Source organism: Choloepus didactylus, chromosome 1, assembly GCF_015220235.1.
Source record: "Choloepus didactylus isolate mChoDid1 chromosome 1, mChoDid1.pri, whole genome shotgun sequence".
Classification (NCBI taxonomy): Eukaryota; Metazoa; Chordata; class Mammalia; order Pilosa; family Megalonychidae; genus Choloepus; species Choloepus didactylus.
This window is the reverse complement of record NC_051307.1, coordinates 156,853,990-156,879,957: the sequence shown is the minus strand read 5'-3', so window position 1 is coordinate 156,879,957 and position 25,968 is coordinate 156,853,990.

Genomic DNA, 25,968 nt, shown 5'->3' with positions numbered 1-25,968 from the left:
CTCACTTCCAGGCAGAAGCAGCTAAGCAAAGTGAGCAAGATGCAGCCATTGGAGTCTATCATCCCCCCGAAGCCTATTTGGGCACTGGAGCGTTTCTAAATGCGTCTGCTTATATTAATGCCCCTGCTGCCTTCTGGACTGTCCTCAGAGGCATCGCCTTACGCGCGTTTGCCAACTGCTCTGCCTGTCGGCCTAATAAATTTACCAAGCTCTTCCAGGAGCCGAGTAAACCTTTCGCCACCTTTGTCTCCAGAGTCGAAGAAACCTGCGCCAGAAAGGTAAGTGATCCCCAGGCCCAATATTACATGTGCCCATCCTCAAATCCTGGAAAATCGTACTGCAATTCCCCCAACGAGTACTACTGTGCATACTGGGGGTGTGAAACATTAGCCACTAATTGGAAGCCTCCTGTTCCTGATCATTACCTTACCTTAAAATGGACCCCTACAGGGTACAAACTCCCTACTGTTAACTGGCTCGGCCAAGAAAGTAAGGAATCCTGCACACATCTTAATCTTACAGTGCAGCTCCCCACTAATCCCTCCTGGTTACTCGGTCAAACTTGAGGCTTCAGAATCTATGAGAAAGGAGCCAACCGAGGATCACTTATTCTAATAAAAAAGGAGGCTGTGAGCCAATCATGCCAAAATACTGCTTTAAAAACACCCTCTGGCATAGGTCCCAACCAAGTCATTAACCCCCTTTTTCCACAGCTCTCCAGCCGCACCTTAGTTCCAACTAAACGCACTTCAACTACATCTCAGACTCCACCACCCCAGCTTCCTCTGCCCCCTTCTCGTTATTCCTCTCCCCTCCTCAGCCTCATCCAAGCCGCCTTTGCCTCAGTGAACTCCTCCAACCCCAATTTTACCTCCTCCTGCTGGCTCTGCCTCTCCACCTCTTCCTCACTGTACGAGCCCGTTGCCTCCAACCTCTCCTTTTCAGAAAGCACAGAAGACAGCCCCTCGGAATGCAGTTGGAATACCTCTGCCATCCCCCTAACCTTTCATTCAGTCTCCTATACAGGAAAGTGCGTCCGCCCTCGCTCCAGTAACTCTCCCGACCTCACTGCCTGTGCCAGCTACTCATCTCCCAGCAGCTCGGCAAAATTTCTCATTCCTCATAACTCCTCCCAATGGCTCTGCTCCTCTACAGGACTTACCCCCTGTCTCAGCACGAATATCATCAGCGAATATAAAGAAACTTGCCTCCTAATTGTCCTTATCCCTAGGGTCTTATATCATAGCGAAGAAGACTTCTTCCTCCGTCTGGAAAGAACTGCAGCTCCTACCCCACTGCAAAAGCGAGAGCCCATCACCGTCCTCACAATTGCCTCCCTCCTAGGTCTTGCCGGCGCTGGCACCGGAATCGCTGCGTTAGCCAGTCAAGGCTCCGCCCTAACTCACCTCAGGGCGGCTGTTGACGAGAACATTCGTCACTTACAAAACGCTATTTACCATCTAAAAAATTCTGTCAATTCCCTCTCTGAAGTCGTGCTCCAAAACCGCCGAGGTCTTGACCTTCTCCTCCTCAAAGAAGGAGGCCTCTGCGCTGCCCTAGGAGAAGAGTGCTGTGTTTATGCCAATTCCACAGGTCTCGTCGAGGACAGCCTGAGAAGGGTCCGAGAGGGACTGGAAAAGCGTAAAAGAGATCGTGAAGCCACCAATTATTGGTCCAGTTTTTTTCACTCCCATCCTCCCATACATCCTTCCTTTTCTTGGCCCCCTATTAATAATTATTCTAGCTCTCATCTTAGGACCCTGCCTCATCCGCAAAATTGTCCAGCTTGTAAGAAAACAAACAGATGCCCTTTTTTCCTCGTTCGTGCAAATCCAGTATCAGCGACTCGCCACCTCTGACGCCCCCCACTCCAAGATGACAACCAACCCTCCGCGACCTCAACGCCACCGGTCAACCCGCCGACCGCGAGGCCCTTCTCAATCACCTGAACATCGCTCTCACCTCAAGTTCCAGCTTCTCTGAACCCCTGAACTTTAAACCCATGAACTTTAAACCCCTGAACTTTAAACCCCTCACCTTCGCCCAGCCTGCTGCAGCGGAGCCATTGTCAAGCGCCCGGGCACCACACCAACACTAAGCTCCAGCCTCGCTGAGCCACCGTCAACCCCTTTTTCCCTTCCCTTACCTCCCCCTTCCCTCACCCTTAGCGGCCTCTCCGGTAAAGCCTCTTCCTCTAATTAGAAAAGAAAGGGGAATTGCGGGTAGCTGAGCTTGTGCCTCGACTTACCAGGCCTGGGCCAGGGGACTTGATATCACCCCCTGGGGAGGGTAGTAGGTACGGGCGTGAGTGCCCTCTGCAGCCCCCCCGAGCCTGAGGAGCGAGGTCAAGGCAGCTCCCTTTTCCTCACCCAAAATGCCACTGGCAGGGGAGGCTTGCCGGAGGAAACCGCCTTTCTCCCAACTGCCCTTTCCCCACTTCCTTATCTTACCCACTCACTCCCTGGTGCCAAGGCCACTTCTGCCACCGCCAGGGCGCATGCACCGTGGCCAGAACAACCCCCGCCCGCTGCAACGGCTCCTGCGTCCTCTCAGAACCAATCCTAGCCCCTCTCCCTTCAGTATTGCCATTTTAGGCTACTTCACCTCCTTTCCAGCCCTGCCCCTCTTACCAGCCTATATAACCTGTAATCACCCCTGAATAAATCTCTTTGGCGCATACCCCTACTGGATGAAGAGTGTTTTTGTCCTTATCGCCGCCCTCCTTGCACGCCTCTCGCCGAGGACTCTGGCCAACGTCCTCCGCCTCGCCCTCGCCTCCGGGAAAGAGCCCCCGCCGCCGGTAACCTTTAAGCAGCCCCGAGAGCTGAGGGCTCGGCTACCGGCCGCCACTCCCCCTAGAAGCAGTAACCCCGACCGCACCTGGCCACTCCTTGTGCCCCATCCACACTGCATGACCTGCCCTTCTCTGAACATAGCTTCTCTCTGGTGTTCTTGGTTTTCTGCTCAGGCTCCTCCTTAGTCCTGGAATGGTCTTGCCTGCCATTCACCTAATCCCCGCCTCAGGCATCCCCTCTTCCAGGAAGACCTCCTGGAACCCTTGGAGTCCTGAGGACTCCCCAGCTCCCTCATCATAGCCCTGAGACGTGGTGACACAATGGCCTATTTCCTTGGGTGCCTCCCCAGCTAGTCTGGGGGTTCCCAGGAGGCATGGACTGTGTCTGACTCATCTCATAGTCCAGGGCCCAGCACAGAGAATGTCTTCTGTGAAGTCTTGTTTCCAATTATCTTAGTTTCCTGTGGCTGCCATAATATAGAACCACAGAGTGAGTGGCTTGAAACAACAGAAGTGTATTCTTTCACAGTTCTGGGTACTAGGGGCCTGAAATCAAGGTGTCAGTAGGGCCAGGCTCCTGCCAAAGCCTCTAGGGGAGGCTCCTCCCTGGCCTCTTCCAGCTTCTGGCAGCCCTAGGGATTTCTTGGCTTGTGGCTGCATCATGAGTTTCTGCCCCTTCTTTTTCTTTTTTTTCCTTAGTAACCATTGCCTTTATTATTATTATTATTTTTTTTGCTGTTTTGAATTTCACCATTTTTAAAATTCATTTTATTGAGATATATTCACATACCATGCAGTCATACAAAACTAAGTGTACATTCGATTGTTCACAGTACCATTACATAGTTGTGCATTCATCACCAAAATCAATCCCTGACACCTTCATTACCACACACACAAAAATAACAAGAATAAAAATTAAAGTGAAAAAGAGCAATTAAGGTAAAAAAGAACACTGGTGCCTTTGTTTGTTTATCTGTTTTCCTTCCCCCATTTTTCTACACATCCATCCATAAACTAGACAAAGTGGAGTGTGGTCCTTATGGCTTTCCCAATCCCATTGTCACCCCTCATAAGCTACATTTTTATACAACTGTCTTCGAGATTCATGGGTTCTGGGTTGTAGTTTGATAGTTTCAGGTATCCGCCACCAGCTACCCCAATTCTTTAGAACCTAAAAAGGGTTGTCTAAAGTGTGCGTAAGAGTGCCCACCAGAGTGACCTCTCGGCTCCTTTTGGAATCTCTCTGCCACTGAAGCTTATTTCATTTCCTTTCACATCCCCCTTTTGGTCAAGAAGATGTTCTCCATCCCACCATGCCGGGTCTACATTCCTCCCTGGGAGTCATATTCCACGTTGCCAGGGAGATTCACTCCCCTGGGTGTCTGATCCCACGTAGTGGGGAGGGCAGTGATTTCACCTGCCAAGTTGGCTTAGCCAGAGAGAGAGGGCCACATCTGAGCAACAAAGAGGCATTCGTCTGCCCCCTTCTTACACAGTTGTCTTCCCTCTGCGTCTCTGTGTCTGCAACCAAGTCTTCCTTTTTTATAAGGACACCAGTCATATTGGATTTAGGCCCCATCCTAACCCATTATCACCTCATCCTAACAAATGGCATCTGCAAAGACCCGATTTCCAAATAAGGGCACATTCTGAGGCTCTGGGTGGACATGAATTTGGAGGACACTATTGACCCAGTACACCAGGTGGAATGACCAGAGTGGACGTACTTCCTTTATCTCTCCCATTCCATCTGTGAGGACAGGTCCTGGGACTCCACGTACCCACTAGGGCCACCCCCTAGGCACCGACTGAATGAACTGTCTGCTTCTCTGTGATGCTCTGGCCCAGGGCAACAGGCCTTTCTGGGACTGATAATTCAGTGCTCACCATCAGACAGCACTCAATAAGTGGTCATTGGATTGAGTTGAATTAGATTCAAGGCTTAGGACTGTGGGATATTAGAGTAGGTGGGCTGGTGTGTCTTTCTGTATCTGTGTGCTCTGCACTGTGTCTAGGTGTGTGTGTATGTGTGTCTGAGTGTCCATGTGTGTCTCATCCTAGATGTGTCCTGTGTGTGTCTGGAAGGGCTGCGTGTCTATGTGGGCCTGTACCCTCCAGGCCGGGAGCAGGGGGCAGAGTCACCACCCAAGAAGCAGCCAGACAGCGACTTCTCCATGGGCTCTCTCACCTGCCAGGTTCCCAGCACACCCCTGCAGGACCCTCTGTGCCCATTCCTTCAAGTTCCAAGTTATAGCACAGACACAGCCCCTGGGGCTGCCTGCCTCCACCCCACTGCCTGGGTGATGTGCATATGGATGTAGACAGTTTCTCCCTGGTCTTGCTGCTCAGTTAAGGAATGGATTATAATTCCTGGGCAGGCGCATCTGCAACCAACTTGAGTGAAATACTTGTTGAGCGAGTTAAAAGAAAAAAAATTGTAGCAAGGAACTTCAATCCAGCCAGCCATCCGTGTCATTAAATTAGGCTAATCTAAATCCTCGGAGCCTAATTTAGCAGTCTCCAAGGTGAACTGCAGCCTTACCCTATATGGCTCTCAGGAGTTCCCATTGCACATTTTCCAGCAGAGGAGAGTTTCAAGGGACACGGTGGGCAGTGGCCTCGCAGCCTGAAGACACACAGAGCCCGTGAAAGGCACCAGCCACTCCTCATTGGGGCTGCCTCCGACTCTGTATAAGTCACCCAACTGCTCCAGGCCTCATCTGCTCTTCCCCAAATTGCAGGAGCTATAGGAAAATCACATGGGCCAAAAGGAAAGTAAAAATGTTCCTCAAATCTGAAGAGCTGGAGTGCAGGGAAGGCATGAATTCACCAAAGTTGCCTTAGTGTTTCTGCTCCAAGGAGTATTTTGTTGACATCAACCAATGGCTGAAGTGGGGAAAGAAAGAGAGATGAACATGTGCTATCTAATCTGACTTTGGTAAAGAGTGCAGTGAATCATTAATCTATTTACCCATTCAGACATGTAGTCATTCATTCATTCTTTCATTCCTCGCCTCCTGTATTCATTTGTTCTTACATTCCTCAGTCTCCATTGTCCCTCTGATTTAATCATTTATTCATTGACCCCTCCCTCCCTCCTCCCCTCATCCTTCTCTCCTTCCCTTCTTCTCTCCCTTCCTACTTTGCCTGGTAGATGTTCATTCCGGTGGCTGCCCAGAAGTGGAAAGAACTCGGGGCGCCATGCCCCAAGGATCAGTGTCTAGGCCATGGCCCCCAAACTTGCTCCCTTTGCCCTCTCTCTCTTGCTCCCCACTGCCCCTCACTGAGGCACTATTTACTCCTTGCTCCCTTCCCTCAGTGGAGCCTGGGAGCTGATGGTGGGCTGCTAGGTAGTCCTTTATCACCGGTGCTCAGGAGGAAAGGTGCTGAACTGACCTGATAAGTGAACCAACAGGGATGTGTGGCCTGGCTCCCCTGCCCCCTTTGATCAAAAGCCTCTGAACCCCTGATGACATCCCATGGCGTATCCCTCCATTAATCAGAAAAGCCTTGACAGATGTAAGCAATTTGTCTTTGGAGAGGACTGGAGGAGGGGCGCGGCGGGGGGAGCCCAGCTCCAGCCCCATCAGGATGGAGAAGAGGCTGAGGGTAAGGCTTGCAATGGGGGCTGCATACATGCATACTAAAGAAGGCAGGGAGCACAGTGGAGCCAGGCAGATCAGAAAAGGAAGTGTTTTCATTTCAAAGCATATTTCTTCCTTGATTGAACACCATCCCCCTTCCCCTGCCCCCACCACCAAACCATAGATGCTGGAACAAGGCTGGGATCCAGGGGTTAATCCCACCCAGATCCCATCATGATTCAGATGCTTGAAGCAACAGAGGCTCAGTGGGTGGGTTCAGGTGTGGCGTTCTCTGACAAAACAGCAGTCAACACGCTCATAATGCCACGGGGCTGCTTCTGCTTTTGTCTGCAGATAGTGATGCTAAGCTTACAAATACCCAAAACCTAAAGAACCCACTGTGCAGCAGGGAGCTGGGCCCCAGAGGGACAGAGGAGAAGAAATAATGCCACCTCTCCGAGACCTCCAGCCTAGACCACCAGGCAGATAAGTAACCCCTGAAATGAGCTTTGGCTTGGGGGTGGGCAAACCACAGTGTGGACACAGATAGGCAGTGACCAAATCAGCAAGAGGGGATACTTCCCAGCAGAGGGATATGCAAGTGGGTCTTTGAAGGATGTGTAGAAGTTCTCCGAATGGACAAAGAAGGGAAGGGGAATCTGCTCACCTTTCTTCCCCACTAATTCCTTGAGGTCATTAACTATCTGATTCATCTCTTTGTCCCCAAGCGCCCAGCCCAGGGCCTGGCACAGAGAAACAACAGATGCTTCCTGAAGTGAGTGGAACAGAATTGCAAGCGGGGGGTCAGTGTGTGCACAGACACAGAGGCAGGCATGAGTCAGAACAGGGATGTGCAGAGAGCTGCAGCCTGTGTTATTTGTGTCAGTGGGGCTGTGCCTAGGCTGTTTCAGTAGGGAAACTGAAAACTGAATTGCATTGCTTGGTTTTCATTCAGGTATCTGGCACCATATGAAGGCAGCCCAAAGAACTGACTCCAACGGACGAGTATTATATAATCTTATTCTGACTGTGGTTAAAAAAAAAAAAAAAGTGCCCCATGAATCTATTTAAATGCTTCAGACATAGATTTTTAAACTTACTCTTGCAAGTTCCAGAGATCAGAGCCATGGCCAATGTTTTTATCATTTGCCTCCTTCCCCTACCAATAAACACCTAATGCATTCTGCCAAGCTCTCTATGGTTGGGATTTACAGATCTGTGATTTGCCCAAGTGAGCCAGGGAACATGAAAAGATGTCGCTGGGGAGAAATATGCAGGGAAGGATGGAAAAGGTCAGCGCCTCCACCGAGCAGGACAGACTCCCACAGCTTTTCCTAATAAACAAGTTTCCAGGGCCCTTTGAATTCTTCCGGAGAGGAACGTTAGCATTCACATGGAGGGGGGGACCAGCACGGACAGTGACTACGTGGGCCCAGATCCTCAGAAAGGAGAGTTAAAAGCTCAGGCAGGAACCAGAGCTGGGAGGTGGGCTGGTACCTGAGCTACGGCTGCTGACAATGGTCCTCGAGCACCAGCTGTGTGTGGACGCTGTGCCGGGCCTATCCTATAAAGGGGGCTCAGGGAGGTGAATTAGCCTTCTCAAGGACACATGGCAAGTAAGTGGGGCTCTGGGGTCAAAGCTGGGTTTGTTGGTTCCAAAGCATCTGCTGTTCCAAATTCCACTGTGATGTGTGTTGTGTCTCTTCGTGGAGCTCAGACCCAGGGCCGGGGCCCGAGCTGCTTCACTATGCAGAATGGTGCTCATTCTAACATATCCCAGGATACCCCTGACACCGAGGCCCTCAAACTACTCCGAAAGGGTTTCAGGTCTGAGGATTTTTAATAGGATTTCCTCTGAACTCCCTCCAACCTGCAAGATAAATCCTCTGCCAACCAGGACCACGCATGTGCAAATTCTCTGTCTGGCACATTATTTTGCACCAACTCCATGACCCCTCTGTGAGGCCCAGAGCAACCCCCCCCCCCAAGCCCTCCATGTCTCCTCTGGCCTTCATTTGTCTCCCAATCATCCAGTGTCTGATAATGATAATAAAAAGCTGTTCTGCTTCTTTAGGTTTGCCACGAGCAGCTCTGTGCTCAGGGTTTTCTATGCATTATCACCTTAGAGGTGGGTTCTATTGTCTTCATTTTTCAGATGAGGTGGTGGAGACTCAGGGAGGTTAAGTGACTTACCAAAGGTCACACAGCTAGGAAATGGAGGAGCTGTGATTTGAGCCCTGTGTTGGTTTGAAGCTGAATGGACCCCAGAAAAGATCATGTCCTTAAAGCTAATCCTTTCCTGTGGGTGTAGACCTATTGTGGGTGGGACCTTTTGATTAGGTTGTTTCAGTTGAGGCCTGCCCCAGATGGGGCTTAATCCTCTTACTGGAGTCCTTTATATGAGGATAAAAGACAGAGAGAAAGACATGGAAGCTCAGAGAGAAAAGCCAGAGAAGCTGAAAGAGAAGGGCACAGAGAAAGCAGAGAGAAACCACAGGAACAGAGAAGAAGCCACTTAAGCCAGAAACTGGAAGCAATGAAATCCAGGAGAGAAGGGAGAGACCAGCAGACGTCACCATGTGCCTGACCTTGTGACAGAGGAGCTGAGGATCACTGGTAGCTGGTCTTTGGGGAGAAGGTATCGTCCTCTTGATGCCTTGCTTTGGACATTTTCACAGCCTCAGAGCTGTAAGCTTATAAGTTAATAAATCCCCACTGTAAAAGCCAATCCAGTTCTGGTATATTGCATTTTGGCAACTTTAGCAAACTACAAGCTCTTAACTGCCTGACCGGAGATCCGATGGCACTAACCACGGAGCTCTTCTCCCTACAGGCTACATCACGTAGGCTAACTTTTCATTCTCCTGTCTTGTAAAGGTCTCTGTTCCATCTAGTTAATCCTGATGTCCCAAGTGTGAGGGGGCTGATCTCGTCACCCCTGAGTGCCATTTAAAGCTGTTTATTCACTGTGTCTAAGGCATTTTGGCATGGTCAGCCCTTGGTGTTTGCCTTCAGGAGGTAATTCTGTGCATGAGTGAACCTGTGGTTATATGTGTATGCACACATGTGTGAGAATATGCCTGTGTGATTGTGTGTCAGTGTGTGTGTGTCGGTAGGTGCATGGGGACAGTGGGAATTAGGAACAGGGAGGGGAGTTGGAAATAATTTAGGATGGTGGGCAGAATGCGTCTCCAGGGGACAAGAGGGGTTGAGTGTTCCCCACAAGGAGAAGAGAGGAACAAGCAAGGGGAGTCCCAGAAGGGGTGCAAATCCTAAAACAGAAAAAGAGACAGGAGCCCCTGGGGAGGTTGAGGCCTCTGCAAGTTAGACACAGTCCTTCTGTGATGCACCTGGCAGTGGCTGCCAGGAAGCCTGATAGACACTTGTATGAACTCACAGGGGAAAATATAACACCTACCTTAACAGATGCGATTGGAAGAAATATAGTAATAACTTCCATTAACTGAGTACTTACATGTGCTAAGTGTGTTACATGCATGAGCATATATAAACCTCAGACTCTTGCAAGGGATAGAGTGTGATCCTCATATTATGAATGAGGAAACTGGCCAGAGAGATTAAGAGACTTGCCAGGGTCACACAGCAGACTGGTAAATACGGAAACATGGATCAGGACAAGGGTGGGTCTGCCTTCCAGTGACCAGAGCCTGAGAGCCCTCCTGGAGTGGTGCAAGGTCAGCCAATGTGAAGCCCAGTTTTAGAGGGCCACCAAGGGGTCTTCCTTACTCAGATCCAAGGGAGTCGGTCTGTACTCTGGGGCATTACGGCAACTGCAGTGTGGACCTGAGGACCTGCCAGGGTCCAAGCTGAAAGCGATGCCCAGTGCCCTTGATCGGGGAGGGTTTCTGTCTTTCTCACTATCTGGCACAGAGTGCATGTCAACAATGTTGACAGAACTTTGGAGAACTTTGGAGCTGAGTCTTGAAGGTCAAGTAGGGGTTCACCAGGAAGATCCAGGGCAAGCGCAGAGTCTCACCAAGCTCATTCCTGCCTTTGAGTCATTAAACCAGCTGTCCACATCTTCCCCCAATTGGATTCTTATTCATCCTTTGGGGCTGAATTCCTCCAGGAAGTCGTCTTGTCTAACCCAGTCACATTGAAAAGGCCCCTAGGGTGGCCCTGTCCCAGGCAACTGTGACCCAAGCTGGGCTGCTCTGTGCTAGCAGAAGCATTATAGCCTGGAGGTCCAGCCAGAAAATGGGGGTTGGCTAAAATGGAGAGGAAAGGGGAGAGCCAGTGTCATCTTCTGAATTAGCCCAGCAGGAGGCTTCTCATTTGGAAATAAATTGTAGTGGAAGAGCTGGAAGGCCATTGGGAAATAGCAGGTCTTGTCTCTGCAGCAACTAGGCAGGTCCTTGAAGCGTGTGCAGATACAAATAACCAGGAATGGCATTTTTAAAACACCCTTCAACATATATTCCAACATGGGTAATCTGGCTTTTGTCTCTGCAATCCCACCTACTCTCTGAGGCAAAGCTATGAGGTTAGTGCTTCAGGGGAGGAGAGAGTAGGGATAGCCTAGAAGATATATATCTCTAGTGGCAGGCTGCAAGGGGAAGGAAAACCCCATCCTGTATGGGAGAAGGAAGGAGAGGACAGGAAGGCAGGGGAAATGGTTGGACTGTGTCATCCAGGTTCCCCCACACCATAGCCTCCCATGAAACACAAGAGGGATGTGGTATAAGACAATACAGATAAGTTTAAAGGTATTTCTGATTTCCAGAGAAGCTTTAAAGTGAGTCATTGCTAAGCTGCCTTGTAGATGATGATGACTGGTGGTGGTGATAGTGATGGTAGTGGTGATGGTGATGGTGAGGATGATGGTGGTAGTAGTGGTGACAATGGTGATGATGAAAGTGATGGTAATGGTGATGATGGTGGCGGGGATGAAGCTACAAGTTGTGGAGCACTTACTATGTGTCACACTTGATCCTCACTAAGCATTTCACACTTAATCCTTGCGACAGTCCTTATTTTACTTACAAGGGTACCGAGGCTCATTCCCATACGCTGGCAGGTGGGTGAAGCAGAGGTTGTTCCTGCACCACTCTGGCTGCTAGTGTGGGCTGCTGGGAGCATTTTGCAGCACCTGCTGTGCAGGAGGTTTCTTTTCCACCTTCTGTCACCCACTCAATGTATATTTAGTGAGTCTCCTCTGTTTGACACATCAAACATTCTAGGCACTAACAAGATAGCAGTCCCTGCTCCCCTGAAGCTTACATTCTAGTGGGGAATGTGGGAGATAATCAGGGAAGAAATCCATCAGTAAATGGGAAAAACATCAAATCCTGGTAAGAGCTAAGTAGGAAATTGTGACGAGACAGTGTGTTCAGTGGTGCCCGAGGACAAGGACTCGTTTATACTGATGGCTGGGAAGAAAAGGAGGAGGTGACATTTGAGCTAAAGCTTCAATGGTGAGCTGGAGCTGCTGTGTGAAGATCTGGGGGGGAGGGAATTCCAGGTAAAGGAACAGCATGGGCACAGGCTCCAGGGTGGGAGACAGTATTTGGAGAACAAAGAAGAAATCACCGGGGCTGGAACCTGATTGTGCAGAGACTGCAATATCTTGGCAAGGAATCCGGATTTTTTTTTTTTCCCCAAGTGAGTGAGAGGCAGTTGAGCATCTTCAGAAGGAGAATTCATAATCCAAGTTATGTTTTTAGCAGTGGGCGCCTATGGACAGGACTCTCCCTTTTCCGTGGTACAGGCTGATACTCCTTGTTCCGTGGGCATTGGTCCTGTCTCTTCCTGGAGGATTGTAGGTTCCTGGAGGTGAGAACTGAACTTGTCTCTTCCTGCACCTGCCTGAAGCCATCAGCAGTGCAGCAACAGAGGTGCCAGTTGTCATAAGTTGACACTGAAAGTTCCTGTCTTTACCTGAAGGGACCTGCGAACAACTGTCCCCAGTGGAAAGTGGAGCACAAAGGCATCTGTTTCTCTGAAGTGCCTGGGGTCTGCCGTTTCACACAATAAAGCAGACCCTGAAGAGAACGTCTTTTGCCCCTTGGAGATGTTTCTCCAGGTTGGTGAGTGGGGGGTGTGCTCCCCACCCAGCCTCCCACACACGCTTGGGAGCAGCCCTGGGTCTCATTAGGAGGAGGCTGTTGGATGATCTCAGCATCCGGAGGGCCATTCCCCTGATGCGATCTGATAGGTAGCAGACGTGTGTGCCGCAGATGACCTGGTGGGCCACTACCCCTCTGCCCCCGCCTGCCAGCCAGGGGCTCCCCGCCTCCCCCGCAAGGTGCTCTGCAGAACTTGGCTCTAGGAGACACGAAACGTGAGGCCATCCCCCATAATCAGAGCTGACTTCTGGGAAAATTAAACACAGGACACGCCAGCTCCAGGGAAGGCTCCTTCTCCGTCTTCCCGGAGGCCCTGTCTGGCTCTGAGCACTTTCAGGGAAAGGGGCTGACCCTGCAGTCAGCCAGAGAGCTGTGACCCACAGCCCGGTGATATGTTCATATCGACTGGAACGGGAGGACTAATAACAAGAGAAGAAGAAAAGGGTGAAACCTTTTGCTTTGGAATGTTCTGTCTATTCTCTAAGTCCTTGTGGCCGCACACCATTTATTTTTCAGAAGTAAATGAGTTGAAATCTCATGAATCTCATTTTCAGTGAGTCAGAATCTCATTCAGATTTTCCAGTTGAGTCCGCTGCACAGCTCCGAACTCCTCCTGAAGCCGTTTGCAGGAAGGCTGGTTCTGCTTGAGGTAGTCTCCGATGGAGAGCAAGGTGGCCCAGCTCAGGGGAACCACTGAAGTTGGGGTTCAAGGAAGCCCAGGGAAAGGTTTCAGGAGATTGTCTCCTGTGGAGGTGAGACTAAGGGAGGCCACCCATTTGGACAGTAGACCCCTCTCTTGAGCCTCGCTGAGCTTGCTCACGGGGCAGGGGTGATGAGTAAGAGCCAGGGTTCGTTCTCAGGCTCCATAAGTTGTCCAGAGAGCCCTTTGAAGCCTGCTGTGGGATACTTTCCACTTAGAAAGACCCTTTCTCATCAGGATTTAAAGCATATGCTTGGTCAAGGCTGTCAAAATCCAAACCAACATCTGAGCAACCCCTGTCCTGATCAAAGCAGAGGATGCAGAGACCCCACTGCCCACAGACATGGGAGTGGAACATGGAGAGCCGGCCAGGATGACAGGCTGCCAGCCCCCCTAGCCACAGGCAGAGGCCTGTCCACAAGCTGCTGACCAGTTGGGCCAGGATGGGCCGGTGTCCCAGGCACCTGTGATGGGTCAGTAGCTCCTCTGGCCCAAACAAGATCACAGGGCTTGCACAGGGCCCAGGGCCTCAGGGTCTGGCACTTTGGCTGGCAGGGTGAGATGGAGCAGGGCTGCAGACATGGGGCACAGCACCCTGCAGGGGTCGAGTGGAAGTTGGAGAGCACAGATGGTGCTCACAGCCCGGAGGCAGGCAGAAGACCAAAGCAGACCCTGGAGGCCCCAAATCTGAAGCTAACTTTAAATACAACAGCTACTGTGCTTGAAAACTGGCACTGTGCCAGCGCTGTCATGCTTGACCCCCTTCAATCCTGCTAACAAGCCTCTGGGGGTGGGAGGTACTAGTGTTAGCCCAGTTAGACAAATAAAAACATGGAACTCAGAAAGACTGAGTCATGTGCCCAAATTCCCATAGCTGGAGTGATGGCAGAGGTAGGATTTGAACCTGCAGCTGTTTGGCCCCAAGTCAGTGCCCAAATCCCTGGACATACTGCTGTTCAGGGATCAGACCAGGTGTGACCCCAGCACGGAGAGGAGAGGTGGTGGTCAGGGGGCCTGAGAGCTTGGGGGCCACGGCACCCCAGCGAGAGGCTGGCTCAGAGGAGTCCTGAGCATGCGTGTGGGGCCTGGGGAGATAGTGGCTCACCAGCCGCACACTAGGGGGAGGACTGAAAGGGGAGGAGCAGAGCAAAAGGCTGGGGGTGGGGACATGTGGGTCTCCTGGTGGTGAATGCCCAGGCCAGGCCCGCCTGGGGGGCAGGGGTGAAGTAGCAGGGGCCAGGGAAGAGCAGCCCACACTCTCCACCTCAAGAGCTCCTCCCATCACCCTGTGAGTCTGGGGTGTGGCCCCATTCTCAGGGAACAGGTGAGAAAATGGGGCTCAGGAAGGTGAAGCCAGTAGTGGCCAACTCGTGGTCACCACAGTAAAGGGGGACAGTTTAGGAAGAGAATTGCAAATAGATCTATGAGGTGTTCCATCTGGAGTCATAATGGCCTTGCCCTGGGAAGACTTTGGCTCAAGAAGAGGGTGCTGTGTCTGGAAGGAGGAGGAGTGAGTGTATGATTGTCTGGCTCCCTGGACCCTGCTTTTCTGCTTCCCCTGGCTGGAGCCCCCAGCTCGATGACCAGAATGTTTCAGGCAGAGGCACCATGGGTCGGGGATGGTGCAGAACCCAGAGCCAGGAAATCAGACCATGCCAGTTGTCCCACTGCCTTGTCCAGGCTGGGATGGGGCCCCAGCTCAAGAGGTACCATATACCCCACCTACCCCAGCCCCAGAACCAGGCTCCAGCCTTGCTTCACCAGCAGCCCTGGCTCTGCATTTCAGGACCCATGCTGGTCTCTGGTACCTGCTGGGAGCTCTGTGGTGTTGCCTTCCCAGCACCCTGCCCATGCCCACCCCGGGACCCTGGCACATTGCCTGGCACTTCGGACTCCAGGCTCCGGCCTGACCCCTGGGGCTGGCACCTGCCAGGTGTGTCCTCCCAATCCCCAGCTATGCCTGGGCCTCAGAGCTAGATGCTCCTGGATGAAAATCCCAACTCTATCACTTGCTAGCTGTGTAACCTGGGCAAGCGACTTTATCTGTTGTGCTGGTTATTAAGCTCTTGTCTCTGAGCTCCAAACCCAGCCTGCCATACCCTGTTCTGTGATGCTCTGGGACCCTGAAAACCACATTTCTGCTTGGCAGAGGCTCCCTGCTGGGCTCAGCCAAGGTGGAGGCAGCAGAGGGAAGCTGCAGCAGGGAAAGGGGCTTGCTCCTTCAGGTCTGCTTCCTGTTCCTAACAGCCTTGCTCTAGCAGGGTCCTGCACCTGGGCAGCAGCCGTGAGTTCCAGGTGCCAGTTTCCTCCACACTCCCAGAACCACCTCCACCGGGTCCCCTCAGGGATGCCAGCCGCCCCCTCAGGGGACTGGGTCCTGATTATCAGGGTCCCTCCTCCAAGGGTCTAAGTTTTATAACCCCAAACTCTCTCCTCTGTCCCCCACCTCTAGTGCTTATTATGATGCCAAGCCTCTTTTCATGTGCGTACTTACCATTCAGTCTTATTTGAAGCATGCATTCAGATCATTTGTCTATTTTTTTTTACCAGATTGTTTTATTATTGAGTTGTAAGAATTCCATACATATTCCTGCTGTTATAAGTTCTGTGAGAGTTCAGTGTTCCCTTTGTGCCTTTTCAGATCTGCAGTTCCTGCTTAGCAATGACTTATGTGAAATTCACTCCGTTAAAAAGACGGCTTCTGTCTCCTGATGGAGATACCTGTCTGTCCTCAGAGTCCTCATCCGTCAAATGAACATGAGGATTCAGAGCGGAGAGGCACTGAAGAACCTCGCAGCCCAAGGCCTGGCCGAGGGAGGTCTTGGTCACGGCAGCTGCAGCAGGGTCCCAAGTCCTGAGCTGCCCGGTGCAGCCCCCCATGTCTGGTCTAAAATGAGGGAAGAAGCAGAGCGCTCTCTTTGGGCTCCTCCCATCTGCAACCCCACGAGGGAGGGAGGCCTGGGCTGTCACTCCCCACCCCACATCTTACTGACAAAAGAGTGGAGGCCCCAAGAAGGCGAGTGGCTCACTCGAAGGTGCTTGGCCAGCGAGGGGCATGGCGGGCACCAACACCCAGACAACCTGATTCCAAGCCCAGGTCCTTTTTGCTCCACCACAGCTGCCACCTTTGAGAGCTAATTGCTGAATGGAGTTGCAAGCTACATCTGGGGCATGTGTCAAACCAGAACAGAGAGTGTCTTCCCTTTCATCGTGCGGGCAGGGGGAGCTGCCTGAGCCCGTGGAGGAAGGGTGAGTCCTCTCTTCAAAGGCCTCATTGCAAAGAATTCCAGCCATGGCCCTCCAGGTTTGCTTTGGAATTCATTTCTCACACTCATTTGATTCTAGAGACTGAGGTTTTATTTGTATATATTAAGAAGATGCTGCTGCTTTTTTCTTCCCCACTGGAGGGAAAACACCACCTTCTCTAAGTGGCACGTGGCCCTTTTCCAATTCTTTTACATCTGTTAATCAGTCCTCATGGCAACACAGTGAAGCCTTTGTGTACTGTTGTCCCATGTTGCAGAGGGAAAAAATGAAGCATGGAGAGCTTTGGGGACTGTCAGGGGCCGCAGGAGATGGCTGGCTTCTCGGCCTTTTCACCGGTTCAGTTGTCTCGCCAGCGACCACAGGGAGGAGAAAAATCATGTGACATATGAGCATGTTCCCAGATCTCAGGACATAAATGCTAAGCCAGAACCCAACAAACCAAGTTTTCTGTCCCTCCCGATTCTCTCTTCCTCGGCCTTCTCTGTGTAGGACGAAGGAATGTAACATATGGAAATAAACTGAGACTCAAGATTTGGGGCAAAGTGATAGCCCCTGTGTCTCCTGCCCTCACACCCCCCACTCCTCCCCATGCTCTGCCCTTCTCCTTCTGCGGCCCTTCTGTTGCTGGGGTTCAGAGTTTACAGTCAAGGGACGTAGCATCCAAAGCCACCAACAATGATAGAACTGGGAGTGCTGGCATGTCAGAGAGATGATCAGCCACAGGCAGAGAAAGAAAAGCAATTTCAGGGGTCCCAACATTCCCCAACAGTAGAGCCCGCAGCTCCTAGACCTCTCATCAGCCAAGGCTTCCAGGCCCACAGTGCGGAGGAACTGGAGATGAAATTGCTGTGGATGAGACAATGGCTAAGATGGTCCCACCGTGCTGCCAGGGAGGGGCCTGGAGCCGACGCAGCACGTTCCCCTGCAGGTGTGCGGCCAAGGAGTAGTGCAGCTTTGCCTGGCTTTCCCTGGGTGGAGCTGGCCCTGTCCACCACACAGCTCAGTACCCAAGTGTGTCTGGATGTGTGCGGTTGGGGGACTGCCTTGGGTTGCAGCTTGAGACAGCTCAGCCAGGCCTCCACTCTAAGAGGTGGGGAGTGAAGCCCTGGGGACACGCTTCATGGTGTCAGCATAGATGGGAACACACGCGTGAACAGCTGAATCATCTGTCAAGTGTGCCTGCTGCAGCCTGGCCAGGCCTACCCTCCAGAAACAGAGAAATAATGAGAAAGCCTCAACCCTCAAGCCCATTTCAATAAGTCAGGAAAAGTTAGGGAAGAATGGGGTTTCCAGAATCACAATGCAGGACAGGGTGAAATGCACAATGATTACAATTGCCTCCAGGCTGGGTTCCCATCATTCCCATTCTCATTGCTGCCCCTTAGATTTTTCTCTTTCCTTCCTGGGTTGACTGAGAATCCAGAGAGGTTCCCCAATGGCTGCCTTATGAGATTCAGGCACCAAGGCCTCCCCTGACCTGGCTCTGTCTCCTCTTTCCAGCCAGGCAGACCGTGCCCCAGTTACCCCACACTTTCCATCCGCTGTCCTCATGTGAGCACACCCCGGCCCCACCCATGCTCCTGACCCATCTCAAGGCCCATCTCTCTCTCCCCCTGCCCTGGTCCACCAGGCACTTACTGCCCACACCCGCCGTTTCCTGCGTGTCCCAAGCTGTCCAAGTTTGTTATCTTTTTGTGATAACCACATCTCACAGGTGTCAGGAAGTTTCCAATGGATAAGACAAGCTCATTTATTGCTCACTGCAGCTCTATAAAGCAGGGATTATTCTCCTCACTTTGCAGATGGGCCTCAGAGAAGTTACAAGTGTGACTTTAAATGCCCTGTTTTGTGGAGGCTGAGCTGATGGCATGGGGTTGTGGAGGCAGGTCAGCTGGTCTCCCCACCCAGGCTCTCTCCTCTACCCCACACTGTACAAGAGCCACAGCAAAGACCCGTGGGCACAGGTGGGGCTCCTAAGTGCCAGATGGAGGGAGATGCAGCCCTCAGCCTCTGACCCTATTAACCAGACTGTTTCAGAAAAAAAGTTGCCCTAAAGACAGAGTTGCAGAGATTTATCACAAAGGTCTCCAGATTCAGCAAGAGGGGTCTGCATGCCTGGATGTGCGCTTTTGGCATCTGGGAAGTAGACAGGGTTGGCAGCAAGGTCACCCTCTTTGCCAGACGGGTGCTCCTGTCCCCTTCCCATCACCCCCTCCCTCGCGGGAGACCGGGTGCCTCCGGGGTGAGGAAGAAGGAGGGGTCAGAGGCTCTCTGTCCCCGGGGAGTGGAAAAATAACCATGAAGCTGCACGAAAAGGGAGGGTGCGCCCTGTCTCTCTGTCAGTTGAGAGAGAACGCGGAAGACGACGGCCGCAGCTTCAGGGGTGAGCTCCGCTAAGGTTGAACCGCGCGCGGTGAAGCCGGCGCTCCCAGGTCCGGGCCCGGGACAGCGTTCCTGCAGCGCCACCTAGTGTCGCGCTAGGGGAGCACGCGCTCCCTCACCAAGCCGAGTGGCTGAATTACCTGGTTTAATCTTCCCACCAGCTCCGCCCGGCAGGAGAAAGGGTCTGGGCTCCGAGAGGGTTAGTGACCTCGGAAGGACACGGCTCCTCCCCGGGCCAGAGTTCCTTCCAGCAGCGGCTCCTCACCTCCAGGGCCGCTTGCTGGCTTCACTGGCACCCACCTGTGTTCGCGCTGCGGGAGGTAGCCAGCCCTGCTAGCTTGACCTCACTAGCACCCTGGGTGCTCACCCCTGCCCTTCCTCTCGCACCAGGTAGTTTGGGGAGGCAAACCAAAAATCCATAATGTAAAACGGTGAGGTGCCTTACAAAACTAATACAAGAGCCACTAGCCTGAGGAGCTACTCTGTGCTTGACCCTGCTAATCACTTGAGGTATTATCAGGAAGCCCCAGAGCACTGCGAAGTGGGCATTACAAAACCCACTTTACAGAAGAGAAACTGAGGCTCAGAGAAACGGAGTAACTGGTCACCTTGCTACGAGGAGACACAGCTGGGATTCACATGAATCCCAAAGCCCTTCTGTCCCCTGGCCCCCGTGATCGTCACTGTCCTCTTTAGAGCCACACCTGCTGCAGGCCCTCCAGTCATACAGATGTGGGTTCAAAGCCAACCCTGCCATCCCACAGCTGTGTGGGCCTGGGTGGGTCTCACACAGATCTCAGAGCCTCACCTGGCACCAGCTCCCCACTAGTGCGTGCCCTTCCTGCCGTCTCTCTCGTCATGCTCTTCCCTGCCCATAGCCCTGTCAGGACCCCAAATCTGACACCACACTGGGGTGCTATCCTGCTGTCCCCATCCTCATCCCACTCTTGTGTCGGCATCTCCTGTCCTTGGCTGGGTCACAGGCTGGGAGCCACAGGCACGCCACCTGGTGGTTTATAAACATGTCCACAAATTCTTTGACTGTCTTCTCATCAAAATATGGAGTCCAGTTCACCTCTCCTTGAATATGGACTGGTCTTAGTGACTTGTTTCTCGTGAATAAAGTGTATCAGAAGTGATGCTGTGTGATTTCCAAGACTAAGTTAGAAAAGGTGATACAGCTTCTGACCGGCTCTTCTCTCCTGAGATTTTCACCCTTGGGAATCAGTCACCAGAATGTGAAGAAGCCCAGACCACATGGGGAGGCCACCTGTAGGTGTTATGGCCGACATTCCCCACTGGGGTCCCTGCTGATAGCTGCTAACAACTGTCAGATGTGAAATATGAGCCTCAGATGATCCCAGCCCCAGTCTTGGAGTCACCCCAGCTGATGCCACATAGGGCAGAGATGAGCTGTCCCTGCCAAGCCCTGCCCAAAGTGCAGGTGTGTGAACAAAATAAATGCTGCTGCCAAGTTTGGGGGAGTTGATTTCATTGCAATAGGTAACTAGAGCAGTCTGTTAACTGTACAGACAACTGTGAGTACCCAGTGAATGTTGGGTACACACAAGGGTGAATGGGCTGTAGAGAAATCAGATGTTGTCTTACAAAAGAAACCAGGCAAAGGAGCTACAAAATAAAAAGAGAGAAAGAAAAGAAAGCCATTAGAAAGTCATATTGATCTCCCATGCCATTGGCATTCAGGACTTGGACCGACATTTTAGGACTGTGTGGTCACTGACCTCCCCTCCCATCTCCACAGGAAGCTAGTAGATGGGGGAAAGGGAGAGGGGCATCATTATTTTATCCACTCTCAACAGATAACCCTGCTGAGTGAGCAGCACCTGTAGCTGCAGGATGTATGCTACTGCAGGATTTGTGAGGTGACAGTGCCCAGACCACCTGTTTGCAGGACCCCAAATCATGCAGTCAGCTCTCAGAGGGTTGTTTCCTGTCAAGTAATAAAAATAATGCCTACAATTTATTCAGTGTTTGTTATGAACCAAATGTTAGAATTAGCATTACTCAGATGCTTTTAAGAGGCAAGGCTCTGGGTGACAGTGTATTTGATACATTGACAAAGTTTTGTGGAGTTAAAAACTGTAATGGTGTTGGTTTCTTGTTCCTAAATATACTGGCTACAGTTGTTAAAGAAAGGGGTGAGCTCATGGTTTCGATTCCTTATCAAGTGGGCTTTATCCCAGGAATGCAAGGTTATTTAACAAAAATAATTCAAAGTAATTCACCATATTAACAAATTATAAAAGAAAAACTCCATGGTCATTTCAATTGAAGCAGAAAAAGCAGTTGACGAATCCAACATCCATCCCTGATAAAAACTCTCTGCAAATTAGGAATAAAAAGGAACTTCTGCAACCCGACAAAGGACATCTATGAAAAATGTACAGGTAACTTCAGACTTAATGTGAAAGACTGAATGCTTTCTCTCTGAGATGAGGAATAAGGCAAGATGTCTGCTCTCACCACTTCTATTCAACATTGTACTGCAGGTTCTGTTCAGTGCAGTCATGCAAGAAAAAGAAAAAAAGGCACCCAGATTGAAAAAGAAGAATTAAAGTTGTCTTGGTTTCAGATGACATGATTGTCCATTTAAAACATCTGATGGTGTCTACAAACAAGCTACTAGAACTTATGAGTTTAGCAACAAGCAATCATAAATGGAGATCAAAATAACAATCACATTTATGATAGCATAAAAAATGAAAGACTTAGGAATAAATCTGACACAAAAATATGACCAGAACAATAAGAATTACAAAACATTGCTGAGAGATAAACTTTGTTCAGGGATTGGAAGACTCAATTCTATCAAATTGATCTATAGATTTGATAGAATCCCAATCAAAATTCCAGCTGGCTTTTGTAGAAATGGCAAACCTGATTCTAAAATTTATATCAAAATCCAATAACCTGGTCTATCCAAAACACTCTGAAAAAAAAAAAAAAAGAACAAAGCTGGGGGACACAAAATTTCTTTCATATAAAACTCTGGAAAATGCAAATTAATTGCTAGTGAAAAAGCAGTGATTTCCTGGGGGGGTAGGAGGGTATGCAGGGAGGAGCAGGAGGAAGGAGTTACAAAAGGACATGAGGAAACTTTTGGGGGATGGAAATGATCATTATCTTGATTGTGGAGATGCTTTCACAGGTGTGTACATATGTCAAAACTTATCAAATTGTACTTTGAATATGTGCGATTTGTTGGATGACAATTTTACCTATATAAGCTTGTTAAATTTATTTATTTTTATACTTCTTTAAAAAAAAAATCAACTCCACTGCGAAATCATTGAATTCAGGGCTATGTGTTTCTCCTATTTTCCTTTAGCCTATCCCAGATTTGGGTATGCAGAAGATGCCCAACAAAGGTTTCATTACTTTCATGCCTGCATCCCAGCATAGAAAGAAAACTCACCGAGCAAGGATGCTTACTGGTGCCATTTAACTGATGGGGTAATTGTGGTTTACTGATGTGGCCAAAGTCATAGGGGGTGAGCGAAGTTGGTCTGGTCACTCATTTCTCTGGAATGCTAGTTCAAGTCAACTTATTTCAATGTGAAATGTTTGCAGCCCTAGAAGGGTTTTAAAGGAGACAGAACTAAACAACCAAGGCAAGGAACAAGAAGAGATGAGACAAGAATGATGATGATGATGATGATGATGATGATGATGATGATGATGATATCTACTAGTTGAGAGGCACAGACAGTGAACTATCTGCTTCATGTCTGTTAACCCTCTCCCCAGCCTTATCTAGGAGCTGTTCTCATTCCATCTTACAAAGAAGGAAAACAAGAGGTGGTGAGTATCAAGGGCTCATGCAATTAATAAGTTGTGGAGCTAGAATTTGAACCTATCCCTGTCCTCTTACCATTAAACTGCCCCCATTCCTAAGCCAGTACACACTTGTGAACATCCACATGCCTACCTACACACACACATACACACAAGGCTGCACAAATACACACACATAAATATGCTCACCCATACATACATGTGCACGCATGCACACACACATTTGTACATACACATTTGCAGGGCACACATGGCCATATGTACACATACTTGCACATGCACACAGGCAAACACACTTAGGGCGTCCTCAGAGCATTCATTCTACCCTTCTGGTTCTGGCTTCTCTCCAGCAGTGACCCACACATCTGCTGCCAGCCTCTCCCAGCCCAGGCCCCAGGAATCTTTAGGATACTTCAGTCCTGAGTCTAAAGTGAAATTATGCTCTGGCCCCTGATCTGGCAATTGCTTGCAAGTCAGGGCAATCAGATACATCACATTTTCTCATGAAAGAAATTTCTGATGGGCTTATTAACCTTTGAAAATATCAACTCTCAGTCCGAAGGACTTCCTGAGTCCAGATCAAACTGAAAAATAACCTTATGACAGACCACCCGGTTCTGGGCTGATGGGAATTACTTTCAACCTAGGCCAGCATGTCCCTCAGACAAAATGTTCCACATACCAAACCTGACAGCAACCAGCTCTTGGGAACAGGGGAGCCAAGTGTTGGCAATTACAGAGTCTATCCACTGTGGCTGTGACATGAGGCCCTTGTTCTGGGCCACGTCACTGAGGGAGCAACTGGGGTAGCAAGGAAGGAGCTGGCCGAGTGCCTTTGACATTTCTGCCACTGTGTTATAGGACAGAGGAAGGGTCTGCACCTTGGCCTCTTTCTGACAATCACTTTCTGTTTCAAATGTTTAGTTTGGGGTAGAATTTCAGTGGGTGCTTTGAGAAGAAAGGAGACGGAGTGTCATGCTGAAAATCAGAGATAAACTGATAAATGAGGGTTGGAGGAATTGACTCAACGCCCACTGTTTCCTGCTAGAGGACAGACACCCCTCCTGCTTTCTTTTGGGTCATGTTCAGAGTTCAGAAGACAGTCTATATCATTTCTGAAAGTCTCAGTGTTCTTCTTCATCTCATGACACATATTTGAGACAGAGCTTTTCCACCAGAACAGCTGTCGTGGACCACCGAGTTTAGCCTTGTCTCTGCTTAGAATAAATTGGGTGATCTCAGGTAAGACTTTTAACTTCTGAGCCTCAGTTTATGTGTGCATAGGTGGCTATACTGGTGCCTGGCCTTTGTACCTCATGAGTTTGCCATGAAGACCAGCAGAACTAATGAGAAGAAAGTGTGCTTTGAGAGAGAAGGAAGGTGACTGCTTTGTCACATTTTCTGCCATCCCCACCATTTGCTCAAGACTTTTCTGCATAGATACAGCCTTGCACGGGCTTCCGAGCATGTCTTCAAAGGTTTTCCCTCTTCATGTACAACTATCAGAAATAGCGACCTGGCTACTAGATCCTGGATTCCTCTTCTCCTGCACTGCTGCAGACAATCCCACCACTTAGTTAGAGGTCTGGTGTGGCTTGAAATTCTAGCTTCTCAGTCATCTGCCCAGCCCCCAGCAATACTTAAACTTCACACTCCTTTAGCACTCAACACAGTCCTAGCTCTTCTCATCCAATGACTTTGCTTTTCATTGTTCAGAGAAAAGAAAGATAGAGAGATATAAAGGCCCCCGATTCCCTTCCCCAAATTTCCTCTTCTGATTCACTCTACTCGTCTTTAACTCCTTCCCTCTTAGTACAAAGATCCCTTCTCATCCATGATCAATATCCCCATTTAGGATCCCATCCTGTGCAGCCTCCTTGGGGACCACACATCTCCACTCCTTGGGGACCACCGCATCACCACACATCACCCCTGTCACCACTGTCACACATCACCACACATCACACATCACCACTGTCACTGCTGGAGCTTTACTCTTTCCCTTGCATCTGGTCCCTTTGCAGCACACAAAGGAGCTTTGGCCATGGAATTTGTGTTTCTGTGGGAACATGTTTGAAGTTTGGACTCTGAATGGGGCCAGAGGAACAACACTGCATGAGGACAAGAATGGGGCAGATGTTGACCTTGGGAAAGGTTCAAGGATGGAGTGTTAAAGAATATAATGGATTCTCATTATGCTTGGCAATTTTGTTCTATAAAGTTTCTTTGAACACTGAATTGGTACACACTGAACCATTTCTCCTAGGTGAAGTACAGGGTTGGATTCCCATGAATCTTTGGTCACATTTTTGCCAACCAGTCAAAGCATAACCTTGTTTTATGTGTGTTTCTGTTCAACAACACCTTATTTAATATACATGTTAGCTCACTAACGTTGAACTCACAGCCAAAGGCATTGTAATTCATGCCTGTATGAAGTTTACCTAATACATATATTTTCTTTGTAAGGCACATCACAGGCCTTCTTGAGCTTAGGAACACTAGACAGCACTTCAGCACTACTTTTAGGGGCCATTTTAATCAGCAAGACCACCAATAAAAAGCACAAAAATGTGGAAAATGTGGCATAAAATATACTGTGACAAGGATGCTTGTGTACAGCATGAGAGCTGAAACAAGAAGGCAGAGCATGGCCTTGCTTGACCTCAGCTGGGAAACTGTGTGTCATGTGACTCAACTTCTGTGCTGCTCTGTGCATGTCTTCAAATGACCCCAGAAGTGCCATGAGGATCAATTTTGGGGGTTACAAATAAATTTCAGTGAGTAGACAAATTCTCAAACATGGAATCCGTGAATGGTGAGGACTGGACTGTATATAGAAGTTGCCGTGATGTTGCTGGAGCCTGCGAGTGTTCTTGGATTGTCCAGACAGTCACTCTACTCCCTCAGGCCCTGCCATGCCTCTCTCCATCCCTCTCCCTGACTTCCCCACCCACTCTACACCCCCATCTTGAAGAATTCTAAAACCCTAGGGCAATCAGTCCCTTTAGGGAAACAATGAAAAGTTCAGGCCCCTGTAAAATCACTGACAGGTAACTGAAACATCACTGTACTTTTGTTTTACAAATAATAGGAAACCATTCTTCCTCCACAGAGCTGGTGTCCTTCTCCCAGATGTGACCTGATGGCTACTACCACTAGCTGCAGTCAGGTTGTCTCAGGACTCTCAATCAGAGGGCCACACCTCCCCATCCACCAGGGGCTGCAAAGATCCCACCCAGGCTAACCATCCTCTCACACCAGGAACTTGAATTTGATGCAAAGCATGTGGCTGGAACTAAGTCATTCTGAGAAAGAATTCCTGGAAAGATTTCT